Raw genomic sequence first — 16,522 nt, 5'->3', positions numbered from 1 at the left:
ACGGTTGGCATGTATGAGGGCTAGGGAGGCATCTGGGGTTCAGGTGTCCTGTTGGTCTACCATATATAGGTATGTGCATGCGTTTGCTACCATATACATGTATGTCAGGCGCCTGCATCTCTGCAAGACAAGATGGACTCTGGAGCCTCACTGGCATTTGGCCGACCTCGTGGTCGTGTAGTATCCATCACTCACCTCTTTTTAGCTGGCAAAGACGCCGGGTTGTATTATTGTTATTATTATTATTTTAACTGGTTTGAGGGAAAGAGACAAACGGGAAAAGTCTGAAGAAAAAATTGACTGTCACCACCAGGACTCGAACCAGGGACCTTCGCTTGAAGCCAGCGATGCTCTAACCACTGAGCTATGGTGTAGTCGTCATCCCAGCAGAGGCCGTTCAACATTTTCTTCAGACTTCGTAACTCACACTTCCTGTGAATCCACACAGGTGGGTGGGACGCAGCCCTCACTGTAACCCACACACTTCACGTACAAACTAGCACGCGGGGAGCCCCAAGTCATAAAATATTAACTGGTTTGAGGGAAAGAGACAAACGGGAAAAGTCTGAAGAAAAAATTGACTGTCACCACCAGGACTCGAACCAGGGACCTTCGCTTGAAGCCAGCGATGCTCTAACCACTGAGCTATGGTGTAGTCGTCATCCCAGCAGAGGCCGTTCAACATTTTCTTCAGACTTCGTGACTCACACTTCCTGTGAATCCACACAGGCGGGTGGGACGCAGCCCTCACTGTAACCCACACACTTCACGTACAAACTAGCACGCGGGGAGCCCCAAGTCATAAAATATTAACTGGTTTGAGGGAAAGAGACAAACGGGAAAAGTCTGAAGAAAAAATTGACTGTCACCACCAGGACTCGAACCAGGGACCTTCGCTTGAAGCCAGCGATGCTCTAACCACTGAGCTATGGTGTAGTCGTCATCCCAGCAGAGGCCGTTCAACATTTTCTTCAGACTTCGTAACTCACACTTCCTGTGAATCCACACAGGCAGGTGGGACGCAGCCCTCACTGTAACCCACACACTTCACGTACAAACTAGCACGCGGGGAGCCCCAAGTCATAAAATATTAACTGGTTTGAGGGAAAGAGACAAACGGGAAAAGTCTGAAGAAAAAATTGACTGTCACCACCAGGACTCGAACCAGGGACCTTCGCTTGAAGCCAGCGATGCTCTAACCACTGAGCTATGGTGTAGTCGTCATCCCAGCAGAGGCCGTTCAACATTTTCTTCAGACTTCGTAACTCACACTTCCTGTGAATCCACACAGGCGGGTGGGACGCAGCCCTCACTGTAACCCACACACTTCACGTACAAACTAGCACGCGGGGAGCCCCAAGTCATAAAATATTAACTGGTTTGAGGGAAAGAGACAAACGGGAAAAGTCTGAAGAAAAAATATTATTATTATTATTATATGATTTTTTGCGCACTCGCGAAAATATGTTAACACAGAAGGCGCATGCTCTGTTCCCAACAAACTCTCACGCGCTCATTGTTCTCCGAAGTCCACTGTTCCTGATTTCAGTTCTTGCTGTGTCCGCATTGGCAGTGGATTTCTTTCTCAACCTCAATCTCAAGGTTTACCATAGCTCACGGAGATGCCCCGTGCACGTAAGCAGTCGGCTCCCGCGCCCGGACCCAGGCGTTCCAGTCGCAGGCGCGCCTCGTCGTCCCCGTATGCCGACACTCCAAATTGAGCCCCTGCGTACCATGCGGCCGATCAATCCGGCAATGCCCGTGCGGATCGTTCCGGCAATGCCCGTGCGGAGCAGGACGATATCCCGTCCGCCGTTCCCCAGCCGCCCAGCTTATTCACAACTGGCCTAAATTCACGTTCCGTTACGGCGGCCGTGTCGACGACCCTGCACCCCCTGCTGGCTCGAGTCGAGCGCCTTGAGGAACGAATTTCAGCTCGCCAGGATCCGGACGGCCATGATCGGGCGGCGGTCCCCTCAGTGGCAGATGTGGTCCAAACCGCGTCCAACACCGTCACCCATCACCCGCCGCAGGTCGACTCCGACCCCATGGACATTTCCCTCATGCAACCCGCGCTGCCTCCAATCGCAGCGCCCATGGCGAACACTCGTGAGTCCAGCTCTGTTGTTCCCACGGTCCCGCGTAAGTTGCTTGAAAAGATCACACGCGGCGAATATATTGAGCTGGAGGATCTCCTCCCGGAGAATGTGGGCGCAGGGTCCGAGCCCTTGGAGCTCAGTACCGCCAACGGGAAGGGCCGGCGTGTGTCCCTCAATTTATGTGTGACTAAGAAGCGCTCCATTGTCGACTTCACTGCTTCACTCAAAGAGTCAAAGTTGACACTAGCCAATGCTGTGAGCAAAGCTGTGGCACTCGAGTCCTCTATCACGGACAGCAAGCTTTATGGTGACGCTGCAGCTACTCCATTGTCGAATTCATTCTCTCAAATTCACCGTGTTTCACACTCCCAGCCTGCCTCTGCGCACAAGAAGTTTGGGAAGTGCAAGTACTGTGGCCGCTCGCATCCAAGAGGCAAGCAGCATTGCCCTGCAGCGGATTCTACTTGTGGCAACTGCTCGAAAGTCGGCCACTTTACAACAGTATGCCTGTCGCGCAAGTCTGATAATGCGCGCATGACATCCGAACAGGTGGAGGAGGATGACGCCAACTATTTCTGTGATTACGCATTCTCAGTAGATACTTCTCAGCACCAGCAATTGTTTCGTAAGACGCTGATCGTCAACGGCCGTCCCTGTGAAGGACTACTGGATACAGGTGCTACCCGATCAGTGCTAACCGATGATGTTGTCCAGCCAACGCGAAAGAGTGATCGAATCTTGAAAGCGTACAATGGTGGCGTTATCTCGACACTCGGTATGGCTGGTGTGACGGTCTCTGTTGGATCACGCAGCATCATATGTAGTTGTTTTGTTGTCCCAGTCGCGTCTGGCCGCCAAATCCTGTATGGCCAGGACATCATCTCCGAACTGGAGTTGCTGACCTCTGCTGAAGTCAATGTGGTGAACGTGACGCCCATCTCTATCACAGTGGACCCTGACACGACTCCAACAGCACTCCCACCCCGTCGGCACGCTTTCAGCATCCGGGATGAAATTGCCAAGGAGTTGGATCGTCTGGTGAAGCATGACATAATCGAGCCAGTGCGAGAAGCTACTCCGTGGGTCTCACCGTTGGTGCCGGTCAGGAAATCGAGCGGTGCTTTGCGTCTCTGCGTGGACTACCGCGTGCTAAACAAGGGCGTAGTCCGGGAGCGTCACCTACTTCCCACCGTTGACGAAATCAATGCGCAGCTGGACGGTGCAACAGTGTTCTCCGTCCTGGATGCTGAATCTGGCTTTCACCAGCTCCCTTTGGCCGATGAATCTCGTCCGTCCACCACTTTCGCCACTCACAAGCTGTGCACGCATGGTCATGTATACTGGTTTGTATGCATTCATGTCAGGCGATAGAGCGGCCCTCATTTGCATGCTCGACGGGTCCGGGTCTCTGGTTTCACATGTGCCTTTTATGCCGCCCTGCTCGGCCTGCTGTGCCTTTTATGCCGCCCTGCTCGGCCTACTGTGCCTTTATGTTGCCCTGCTGTTATAAGACGCAGGTGCCTTTCCCTTTCGGCTAGTCTTCAGTAGTCTTCTTCTGTAGTAGTTAGTTAGTTGGAAACACAATAACAAGGAAGTTTGCAATGCGAGTTGAGCCTGAAGTGAGCCTGAAGAATACAGTCTAGAAATAGTAGAATCCAGTAAAGCGAGCCAGACAGAGAGCTGGCCATAAACGCCTCTTCAGATTCAAGAGACTCCCGTTTGGCATTGCTTGCGCACAGGAGATATTTCAACGCGTGGTGTCTGACATCCTTGCCGGCCTGCCTGGAGTCGTTGTGTATATTGATGACATTCTCATCTATGCCCGCAACCGACAGGAACACGACGAGCGCATGGCTGCCGTACTCCGTCGTTTGAGCGAAGCCAACCTGCGCTTAAAGGGGAAGTATACCCTAAAATCAAATTTTCACCAGTTGTAGTCTTCGGGGTGCTGAGTCGAATGGTCTTGGTCCGAGGAAGCTGAGATGCTCCCTTCCTACTTGAATCCCAATCGAACTCGTGCACTTCCACCGAAACTGGGTGGCTGCGCCCTACTAGATGGGGATTTGTATGCAAAATGTCACTAAAAGCGCCATTTCGTTCTTATAAAAGCACGGATGACCGCGATTGGCCCATATGTTGTAGTCTTTTGGACGCTGAGTCGACTGGTTTTGGTCCGAAAAGGCTGCGATGCAGCGTTCCTCCTTTATTCCCAATCGAACATGGTTGAACAAGCGGTCACGTGCTCCTGCGTACACCAGTCACCTGGTCACCGTGCCTGCAGGGTACAACTTACTAGCCTGTTTGACCTTTTTTGGGTGCAGTCCTGTCACTCGAGTTGAACTCGAGTTGAACCTTGGTGTGAAAGTTGTCGCCTGCTGGCGCGGTGACCAGGTGATTTGGGCACCCAGGAGCACGTGACCGCTTGTTCAACCATGTTCGATTGGGAATAAAGGAGGAACGCTGCATCGCAGCCTTTTCGGACCAAAACCAGTCGACTCAGCGTCCAAAAGACTACAACATATGGGCCAATCGCGGTCATCCGTGCTTTTATAAGAACGAAATGGCGCTTTTAGTGACATTTTGCATACAAATCCCCATCTAGTAGGGCGCAGTCACCCAGTTTCGGTGGAAGTGCGTGAGTTCGATTGGGATTCAAGTAGGAAGGGAGCGTCTCAGCTTCCTCGGACCAAGACCATTCGACTCAGGACCCAGAAGACTACAACTGGTGAAAATTTGATTTTAGGGTATACTTCCCCTTTAAGCAGGCAGGCATAGTGGGATGGTCTAAGACCATGATTGAGAAACAGAGTGTACCAGGTTCAAGTCCTGCTTGGAAGCGGAAGGATTTTTTCCAGCCGTGCTGCGACCCACAGTTAATTGGGAACTCGTGGCCTGGCACGAGGGAAACATGGATGCAGTGAATGGGATTTCGGTCTTTGACCACTTTGTGGTGGGTCTGATCTACTCACCTCCCACCGCTTAGGAGCTGCATCTGCGCCTTGATCCAAGAGGTTGGTGGCGTTCCTGCGGATGCGGAAAACTGGGCCTTTGGCCGAGTCTCACGCGAACCGTGAATTTTTTTCCCCTTTAAACTGGGAGAAGTGTCCCGTACGCCAGTCAGAAATCAAGTACTTGGGACACTGGCTGAGCAAGGATGGTGCGCGTCCTGACGGTGACAAGCTGCTGGCAATCCAACAGTTGCAGCTGCCGCAGACGTTGACAGATGTACGTCGTTTCCTTGGTATGGTGACGTACCTTGGTAAATTTATACCGCAGCTCTCACAGACAACTGAGCCGCTGAGTAAACTGGCTCAGCGACAACCGTTCGTCGTTGATGATGAGCTGACAGCCGCATTCACCGATGCGAAGACAGCCGTGGCCTCGTCGCTAGAGTGCTTAGCGTACTTTAAGCCATCCTTGGACGTCCCAACCAAGGTAACATGTGTCGCATCTCCACTTGATCTGGGTGCTATTCTGTGGCAGCAAGACAAGAGAGGCACTTGGTTACCTGTCACCTGCGCCAGCCGTTCATTGTCCGATGTTGAATCCCGCTATTCCCAGTTGGAGCGCGAGATGCTTGGTATCGTATTCTCTCTGACTCGATTCTGACAGTACGTCCTGGGGAGATCTGTTCAAGTTGTGACCGACCACAAGCCCCTGATCTCAATCGTCCAGAAGCCGTTTGACGAAGTACCACCACGGCTGCGGCGCTGGATGGTCGCTCATGCCATACCAGTACACGTTGTCACATGCACCTGGGAAGCAGTTGGTGTGTGAAGACACATTTTCAAGAGCGCCTGTCCAAGACTCAACTGCCTCACTTGAAGAAGCCCGCTCAATGGCTGAGTTCATTGGCCTGGTCTTGGAAGAGTGCCCAGTCAATATCGACGATATCGCCAAGGCGACTAACAAGTTAGTGATGACCCACTGTTGCGCAGCATACAGCAGCGCTTCTTGATGCAATCATGGTCACAAGTCACACCCGCTGAAGAGCCATACTACCTTATCCGATATCAGCTCACGACCACTGACGGCATCCTGCTTTTCGGTAACCGCTGTGTAATACCAGAGGCTCTCCGACATGCCGTACTGCAGTTGGCCCATGAAGGTCATCCAGGTCGGGACATATTCAAGGATGCTTTGCGACGACGAGTATGGTGGACCGGCATGTCTAAAGATGCCGACAAGTTCGCCGAGCAGTGTTCGGAGTGTTGGCGCCGTCATACAAACCCCGCACAAGAGCTGTTGCCATCAGAAATTGAAGAATTGTGGCAGAAACTGGCGGTTGATCTGGTGTGTATTGAGGGTCAACAAGTATTATCCATCGTTGACTACGGTTCACGCTATCCGGAACTACTTCCCTTGTCAGCTACCACAACCGCAGCTGTCATTGACCGGCTAATGGAAGTGTTCGCGAGGTTCGGCCTGCCTAGCGTGTTGGTGTCCGACAATGGCCCCCAGTTTGCCTCAACCGAAATGGCCCAGTTCCTGCAGCGGTTGGGTATCCAGCACAATCGATCAAGCCCACGCTACCCCATATCTAATGGTATGGTGGAACGTCTTCATCGAGTCGTCAAAGAGAGAATTCAATCTCTACGACCGTCCCTGTCTTTGCAACGCCGTTTGCAACAAGTTCTCTTTGATATTCGCAACTCAGTGCACCGAATGCTGGGCATGTCACCCAATGAGGCTTTCTTTGGTCGCATGGTTCGCACCCATCTACCTCACCATTCTACCCCACGCATTGTGAATGCTTCTCATCAGATTCGCGCCAAAGCTGACATGGCAGTCTCGCATGATAGTCGCCGCGGTGTCCGCCAGTTGCCTATGCTGCGTCCCGGCACAATGGTAGTGTTGCAGGATGGCTATTCCGACCCAACTACCCCTTGGCGTGTTGTGGAGAAATATGGCAGACAAGTCGGCGTCACTGATGGCAGGCGGATACTGCTACGAAATCGGCAGCATGTGCGAGAACATGCTTCACCTGCGTCATCAACTGCCACCTCTTCTCGGTCTTTGGATCTCCAGCCAGTTCCGACGCCAGATCCCCAGCCAGCTACAGAGTCAGAAGTGAAATCCTCGGCACCTAATGCAGATGTGCCACCTGCTACGCCTACTGCTCCGTGTGAAGCAGGAGTGGAATCTGAGATTAAAGAGGCTGATGCTCAGATTCATCCCGAGTCCAGTGACCAATCACGTCATCAATCACGCCTACCACGGCCCGATGCCCAGTCTGGCTCGCTCTATCGCGAGGGCTATGTAACCCGCGCTGGCCGCACTGTCAAGCTCACTGAGAAAGCTGCTGGTGCGTTGATGTAATATCTTCATTTTGACTGACCATGTTGCATAACTACGCCAATTTGCGATTTAGTTGCTGGTTTGGTTTGTTTTGCTTGTATCGTGGTACACGTTTGATGTATCTTCAGTGAGTTGACCCCGTCAGTGCCAGGGTGTATCGAATTTGTTGCTTTGAATTGATTCTTGCTCGTTTCCTTTGCGATTTTATTGTTCTTTTCTTGTCTGCAATTTTCTCCTTTTTTCTTTTTTTTCTCTCCTTTTTTTCTCAAACAGGTTTGCATTTGCAGACATTTTTTTTTCTTAGGGAAGGGGGTAATGTGGTAGTCATGCATTGTACATCACGGCTGTAGTACTGATGTGCACAGTCAGCGCAACAGGGCATTGCGTAATGCTCTTGGCCATATGCTGCTGTTGAGCTGGTTTTACAGATGAAGAATCTGAGAGACACAATGGCTGGTTGTCTATTCTTTCCGTGTGCTTAGTATGGTTTCTTGCATGCCTACAATGATCGTAGTAATACGTGAAACTCAGAGTTGTAACAAAGCTTCCAATCTCTCTCTTGTGTAGTATTTAAACACACGGCGAGGAGAACACAATTTTATAACCGCAATCAATAAAACTAGCTGAACCGACATTTGTGTACTTTATTCATGCAATGTAAAAAACGGTGGAGACGATGTGCAATGAAACGATGAAAATATGAAGAAATGGTGTAGGGAAAAAAATAATAAACTTGTTTGAATCCATATTTTTTTCCCTACACCATTTCTTCATATTTTCATCGTTTCATTGCACATCGTCTCCACCGTTTTTTACATTGCATGAATAAAGTACACAAATGTCGGTTCAGCTAGTTTTATTGATTGCGGTTATAAAATTGTGTATTATTATTATTATTATTCTCCCTGACCTTCCTTTCCCTTCAACCACGCACGTCTGGATGCTAGAGCAATTTCGAATTGCGCTAAGATGTAGTTAGGGACTCAGCAGGGTCAAGCAGTACACAGAGTGTCCAAGTTCGGCAAGAAACATGCTGTCTCCAAACAAATGTGTGATTGTTGTGCGAACGGACATATGGGTACCTGCGACCATGTGAGGGGTAGTGATAATAATAACATATTATTATTATTGGTCTATGCTTTCAACGAGATGGCTTGAAAGCCCTAGAGCCCTCGTTATGCTTTGTTTTTACCGAAGTCATCAAGTGTGTTATTCGAACTGATAGAAACGTCTTTGCAAAAACGATTATCGGTCACATGACGACCTCAGTAAAAACAAAGCATAGCGAGGGGTCCTGTCTTGTTTCTAATTCTTTTAGTTATCGCTACAAGGATTGTTCGAGACGACAGCTAAGAGATTTCTCTTCTTCCTACATGTTTTGTTCTCTCCAAATGACTGAGAATTGACCAAGTTACGATAGTTTGAAATTATTTGAAAATGTAGAACTTATCGATCGATAGTGGTCGATAAAAGTGTGTGCCATCCGTAAAGGCTAAGAAAACAAAGAAACTTTAGCTCATAAACACAAATAGATACATAACGGAAATAGCTTACTCCCAGACAGATACAAGTGCATTCTACCAAGCTACAATAGACACCCTTAGCAAACAACGGTAACGCTATTTTTTACAGTACTCGTACCTTGATCACCCAAATAGCGTTAAAGCTGCAGCGTAAAAACGATATGGGGTGTGGGCTGCCGGTCGACCCACAAGAATAGTAGATACTTCGAAAGAAACACTTGGTTCTTGACTTCAATAAATACTGCACTCAGATTCAATAGACGTAAATACTTTGTTTGCAATCTTGTACTTGTAGAGATATCAACAGTAAACTTCGTTAGAGAGAGAGAGGGGGGGGGGGGGGAGAGAGCCTAGAATAGATACTACTTGTTTCTTCTCTTCTGTCTGTTCTAAAAGTAAAGTAAAAGACCAGGAGAGACAAGACAGGTGTCAAGCGCGCACCACTTCTGGCACGTGCAATCCATGCATGGGAAATGCATGCTAAACACGGATGGTGCTATGTATGGACAGTACAATAGGTCAGAGCTGGATCGGAGGGTCCTGCAGCGCATGCAGCAAGGGTGCAAATCTAGAAGTCTAAAGAGGATGCAGCCAATATATGCAGCATGCAGGGGACAAACATGCACGAGCTGGCTGTAAACAACACACAGGCTGGGAGTGTAAGCATAAATCTGTGTTCACAACTGGCGCGTGGACGCGGTACGCTTGCGGGTCATGCGTGCCTGAACGCGCGTTCAGGCGTTCACAAAAAAACCCGCAATTCGCGCTGAAAATACGCGCTGAAAATTCCAACTTGTTGGAATTTCCATTTCGGCGCGTTTCCGTACGCATGGCGCCCCAAAAGCCAGCAAAAATACGCACAAACGCGTGGTTTCACGCGTACACGTGCCAGTTGTGAACACAGCTTAAAGGGGAAGTATACCCTAAAATCAAATTTTCACCAGTTGTAGTCTTCTGGGTGCTGAGTCGAATGGTCTTGGTCCGAGGAAGCTGCGACGCTCCCTTCCTCCTTTTTTCCCAATCGAACCCGCGCACTTCCACCGAAACTGGGTGACTGCGCCCTACTCGATGGGGATTTGTATGCAAAATCTCACTGAAAGTGCTATGTCGTTCTTATAAAAGCACGGATGACCGCGATTGGCCCATATGTTGTAGTCTTTTGGACGCTGAGTCGACTGGTTTTGGTCCGAAAAGGCTGCGATGCAGCGTTCCTCCTTTATTCCCAAACGAACATGGTTGAAGAAGCGGTCACGTGCTCCTGGGTGCCCAAATCACCTGGTCACCACGCCAGCAGGCGACAACTTTCACACCAAGGTTCAACTCGAGTTCAACTCGAGTGACAGGACTGCACCCAAAAAAGGTCAAACAGACTAGTAAGTTGTACCCTGCAGGCACGGTGACCAGGTGACTGGTGTACGCAGGAGCACGTGACCGCTTGTTCAACCATGTTCGATTGGGAATACAGGAGGAACGCTGCATCGCAGCCTTTTCGGACCAAAACCAGTCGACTCAGCGTCCAAAAGACTACAACATATGGGCCAATCGCGGTCATCCGTGCTTTTATAAGAACGAAATGGCGCTTTTAGTGACATTTTGCATACAAATTCCCATCTAGTAGGGCGCAGTCACCCAGTTTCGGTGGAAGTACGTGAGTTCGATTGGGAATAAAGGAGGAAGGGAGCGTCTCAGCTTCCTCGGACCAAGACCATTCGACTCAGCACCCCGAAGACCACAACTGGTGAAAATTTGATTTTAGGGTATACTTCCCCTTTAAGTGTTTGTACGGTTGCAGGACATAGAGTATCGCTTCGCGACACGGGGGCTGATTTATCGTTGTGACAAACGATACGTTTTGGCAACAGCGTACTAAAATTAGCGTTCATCTTGCCAAAGGTCGAATAGTGCGCGGTCCCATTTCGAAAAAAGAGTCATAGTTTAGAAGTTTGGTGGCAAGTAGGAGCTCACAAATTTTTAGAGCTGTTTCTGACTAAGTTGTGGCTACTGAAGACGATAAAAGTATCGCCTGTTGTCCGTTTGTTAGGTATGGCGATCTTCCGCTGCATACGGAAATTGCACATGTACTCGAACCCAGTCATTCTAGGGTATACTTTAGTAGTGGGTTTCTGCATACAGAGTCCGTCAAGAAACCTTTGACCATGTTGACGTAAGTCGTTTGAAGAATAGCTTGCTCTAGAGTGTTTTGGAGCCGAATCAGGCAGGCAGACCCGAAGGGGGACAGGCACGATCTGAGCAAGTATGTGGTGTGCCAGGATTATAAACCTGACGTGCAGAACAGGCGCTTGGCAGAGAAATTTACTCAGTGCGCCACATACGAGGCAGAGTTTAGTCTGCTGATTGCTGCTCGTACCGGTACACGCAGCCACGCTAGAATATTGAACGAACTAACTTGAATCAGGATGGTATAGCGAATGAGATCAAGTATCACCGTAGCTGTTTTTCACTGTACGTAAAAAAGAACGTCTTGCTAATGATGCAGTGGATTCTGATCTGGCCCAGATTGGTGATGTGAAGGCGCAGGCATTCATGAAATTGTGTGAGTGGATTGAAATTAGTGCCCTGACTCAGAGTAACTCCGCAACAGATATGACTGAAGTATGTAAACGTTACCGTCGATTCCTGAACGAACTAGGATTGACTGGTCATGTTCAGAATTCCTTCGCGGTGAAGCAACGCCTCATGGAACACTTCGGCGACCGGTTGCAGTTCCATCGGCCTGCATCCCGCAGAGAACCAGAACTGTGGAAGAAGGCCTCAGATGAGTCATGACCTTTCTGGTATGACACTGACCCAACTGCAGGCAGCCTTTGCTGTATTCACCAAAGGCTTGGCTGGGATCTGGGCTTATCACCTGCGCTGCTCACCGTGCGCGCCTGGGCTGTTGACTGAGCTCGATAGGAAGCTGAACGAGTGCCTATTGCCGGTCATGCTGAGGGATGGTGTTCAACCTCCGATTTGGTGGTCTGGCTATCCCGGTTATCGAGAGCACCGCGCCGGGAGAACTGGCTGCATCTATCCGAGCGACCGAACCACTCGTGCAGCTCCTGCTCACGGGAACCTATGAGAGCCCTCCGGATCTGCATCAAGGGCTGGTGGATGGTGTGCATGCTGCGGGGGACCCGGTTGGCTTACGGTGTGCCGCGTTATTGCCTGGTTCGGTGCCGGCTGTGGCGGGCGACCCAGCAGATGGCACTCGTGCAGCGTTGTCCCCTGGTCCAGTGTCGTCCATAGTTCATGATGGCTTATCCACACTGCCAATTGCACATGCGGCTGGCAGTTGCAGCTGACTGGCAGAGACCCGGTGCTGGATGCCATTGGCGCCACTCGACAACTTGCGCGGTCAGCTTAAGTACGGACAATATGGCTGCCAGCAGGAGATTAAGGCAAGTCTAAACCCGGAGCAGCAGCTTCTGGTTGAGGTCCGCGATGAGAAGGGACTCTCATCTTGGCTTACGGTAGTGCCCAGGTTCCAGGACGGAACAGTTCTGAAGAAGACTTACTTCAGGGATGCACTCTGCATTCGATACGGCCGCCGTTTGGTGGGCCCTCCGGATACATGTGTTTGCGGAGCAGAACTCACCGCACGGCATGCGCTCACCCACACAACTGGTGGCTATAATTATGATAGCGCGCCATAATGAGGTGCTCGATTTGAGGCTGGTGTGTTCAATCATTCACAAATTGATTTTGAGAAGAGTTTGAGTTGATTTCCCTGATCACCACCTGGTCAAAACAGTAAGACCAATGTTTTATTGCTTTTGTGTTTAATTGTTTATTTTGATATTATTTCCCCAATCACTTTAGTTTGATGATATGCATGTTGACTTGCCCGTACAAGTGGCTTTTCCTATGGAGCTGACAGTGATTGTTGCAATGATGATGACGACATCAACCGACTAAAATCCAACAGCTGCATTGACCTACTTCATCCTGCTGTCTTGTGGATTGCGAGCAAAACTCTGATGCATGTGTTTACTGCGTCATGAACCGAGTTTTTTTGTTTTGCTATATGTAAATACTTCAAAGCTTGCAAACTGCTGAATATGTAAATAATTTGGTTGTGTCACTTGTATATCATTTTGGTTGCTCTTTGCTATTCTTTGCTGCTGCGCCGCTTGAGACAGACATGAAAATAGCTTCGGGTTATCTTTTCACTTGTATTTTAATTATGTCGGCTCAGAGTCAGTGCTACTGTATTCTACGTAGTTGCTGCTGCGCTTGAGTACATGGCACAGCCAATGTACTTTTCATTATTTGTAGCACAAACACTATATTTGTATCAGGGACTGAGCGCCACATTACACAACTCGAAGTTTGACAGCCATGCCACAGACTCGCATGAAATGTATTCAGCTGAATGATGTTTTATTGCCACCAGGGAGTCGTACCCTCCTGATCCCTGACTGCCACCAACTGGAGACTAAAACGGACTCTGTATGCAGAAACCCACTATACTCTAGAATGACTGGGTTCGAGTACATGTACAATTTCCGTATGCAGCGGAAGATCGCTATATCTAACAAACGGACAACTGTACAGACTTGCCGATACTTTTATCGTCTTCAGCAGCCACAACTTAGTCAGAAACAGCTCTAAAAAATGTGTGAGCTCCTAAAGGTTACGAGTTTCTAGAAAATACCACCTTGGACCTTAGACTAGAACCCAAATCTCGCTATTTTCCCCTTACGGTAATACCGTTACAACATAACGTTTTTTGCTAAGGGTGTCGATTGTAGGGGAAGAGTGTGTTGATCCCTACATGGGAGCTCGCGGTTTTCCTGGCGACTTGAATTCTCACTTGACTGACTCACGACTGCCATCCAGAGCACACGAGAAGTCCATCGAGCCGTCCACTCGGCAAACCTGCAAGAAAGCACCACTTCCTGCTCAATACACAGTGTTTCGGGAAATTCACCCCTCATCAGTTGAGCTTGAGTAGGCTGAGGAAGATTGTGCCTGAAGAGCACCACTTATAATTATAGTGCTCGGCTCCAGGCACAAACATCACCAGGGATACAAACCTACAGAGACGCTCCGTTTCCAGCGCGACAAACACCACATGAACACCAGATAGCAGCATGAGTCAGTGTCGCTCATGGAGGTGCTGAACAAGCGCTGAGGACCGTTCGCCATTCACAACGCTGTTGCCTCCAAACCATTAAAGTCAAGAATTAGGAAAACTACAAGCTCCCATGTAGGGAGCAACACACTCTTCCCCTATTATCGCCGAAGTCGCACCAACCTCTTCTTCACAGTGTCTATTGTAGTTATTATAATTATTACGCTATTGAGCTAGTTTATAAATGTGTAACTTTTCCTATTTTCTTCAACACATAACATTAGATTTGAAACTGCACTATCACCCTGCATGCATTGCCTTGATAAACAAATGGCACAGCAGGTCCCTCTGGCCTGGATTCAGTTGCCTGGCGACGCATGGCCTCCACGTTCAAGGCACCATCCAATACTTTGTGTTCAGCTCTAGCTCGTGCCGCCCAGTCCTTATGTACTCAGGCTCTCAAGTCGAAACATGAATGAAGACGGTGGCGTATCTACTTGGTTGGGTACACCGCCCATGGTTTAACCACAAGCAGCGTATTAAGTTACAATGTACTCAACAAAACGGCTTTCTTGACACTTTGTGTCTGCGCTATGGTTTAGCTCTGAGTAGTGTGCCTTCATCGTGCGTCTGTGGCCGTGACATGACGACTCATCACGAATTCACGTGCCCTGGCGGAGGGTATCCTACTCAGCACCATAACCAGTTACGGGACCTCTTTGCCGACACGCTGGCGGAGGTGGTGTGTGACGCCGGTGGAGACTGAGCCCCCACTTACTCCATTGCAGGATGAGGCTTTTGTCAGGCAACACTGCCAATGGCGCTCGTGTGGATGTCCGGGCTTGTGGCTTCTGGTCGCGGCAGCAAAACGCTTTTTGATGTTAGGGTTACTCACCCAAGGCCATCTTTTTGCTGTCGTGATCACAAGTAATGAGCCAATTGGCGGATCACAAGCGTCAGAAGAAGCACCATTACACCGAACGTATCAACAAGGTTGATCACGGATCGTTCACGCCCCTGGTGTTTGCCACGAATGGCATGTGCAACAGAGGCCACCATTTTCCTGCGTACTTTGGCTGCAGGAATTCACGACCATCACTGTGACCTGTCGTATTCCCTGGTTGTGCGGCATTTGCGCTCGAGGATCAGTTTGTGCCTTGTGCGGTGGCAAATTACCTGCCTTTGTGGCGCCCGTGCGTCCTATGTCAGGAGGCATGCTGGTGGCGGTGCTCATAGCTTCGTCATGGAGTGCCGGGCCCGTGCTCATCTTTTGACCTGACTGTGACCGTCAATGTTCTTCAAGTTTAACATGGACTGACTTTATGTATTACCTCACTATTCAAACCGGATCCATTCTTGTTGTTGATTTGTTGTATGTTGAAAGTTTTGCTTTGATTTGCTGCGGAAACGTGCAGACTGTGTTTTATCCATGTTTGAGTGGGTCTATTTGATCGCTTTTCAGTGGTTTCTATTCTATGCTTTTCAGTGTGTGAGACTTCATTCACTCTTTTTCTCTTTATTTTCTTCTTCTTTTTAGGAAATTGGGTGTTTCTTGCATCCATGCCTTCATGTACTGTTGCTAATTAGGATTGGAATAAAACAATTCGCCCAATAGTGCCATTAGTGGTGTGTGTGTGTGTGTGTGTTTGTGTGCCAGCTAGTTCGGTTGGTAGGTACACTTATGCCTGATTGTGTTGGGTATGTTGCCAACAGGCTTGGCTGCTTGAAGGTGTAATGTTGTACCTGCCACCTTTCGTCAGGCGAAATAACTGGTCAGTCGGCGACACGCATTTTTCACAAAAATTTGCGTTTCACCTGCTGGGAGAGTATGCGTGTACTCGAGTCTCATCCTGAGCATGTTTTTTTCTTCTTTTTTTCAGCTCCAGTATACTAGTAGCTGTATTTTTCATTGCAAAGCCGTCCTCGATTGTTGTGTTCGTTGTTCAAACGAAGTGGACATTCAATCATGAAGGCAGAGGACATAGGAGCCTGATTGGAGTTTCTCGTGGCATAGGACGGCCACACAGAGACACTTTGGGATTTTCTGAATATAAAATACCGTACGCACGATGCTGAGATCAATTTGTGCGATATCAAATTGTTTGTGATCTACCACATCGAGCAGAACGAGATCCAAACACAAGCTTACCGACGGTTAGGCTGCCGACCTGACTGGACAAATGATCCCTGGCTTCACCTGACGCCAGAAGTCGGACACCATGTCTTTTGCCGCGACGTCCATCTCCAAAAAGAACTCAATCTTCGTCGTGAAAAGGCTTGAAATACTCAATATTCAACCGAGATTCGCGGACTCACCCTTTCTCAGATCGAATCATTTTTTGTTGTAGCAGTTGCAGGGCAGATCCCCGCCACTACTTCAACAGAAGATGGCTCCAAAGCATGCCTGGAACAAGCCATATCGAGGTTGCAAGCCACCCCTCTCAGCACTTTTTTTGAAGAAATTCGAAATTTCAATGGTGGAAGATATACTATGAAGAGAATTTCAAAAAGTATGTTTCGCGGAG

General features: G+C 49.1%; 1 protein-coding gene across 1 annotated transcript in view; it reads right to left on the bottom strand.

Moving 5' to 3' along the window:
* The window catches only part of LOC135810219 (uncharacterized), a 31,323-nt gene that overhangs the window by 8,811 nt on the left and 5,990 nt on the right, over positions 1-16,522 (bottom strand). The gene's annotated exons all lie outside the window — the stretch shown is intronic.

The sequence above is a fragment of the Sycon ciliatum genome, chromosome 2 (genome assembly GCF_964019385.1).
Source record: "Sycon ciliatum chromosome 2, ocSycCili1.1, whole genome shotgun sequence".
NCBI lineage: Eukaryota > Metazoa > Porifera > Calcarea > Leucosolenida > Sycettidae > Sycon > Sycon ciliatum.
This window is presented reverse-complemented; position numbering and strand designations above follow the sequence as displayed.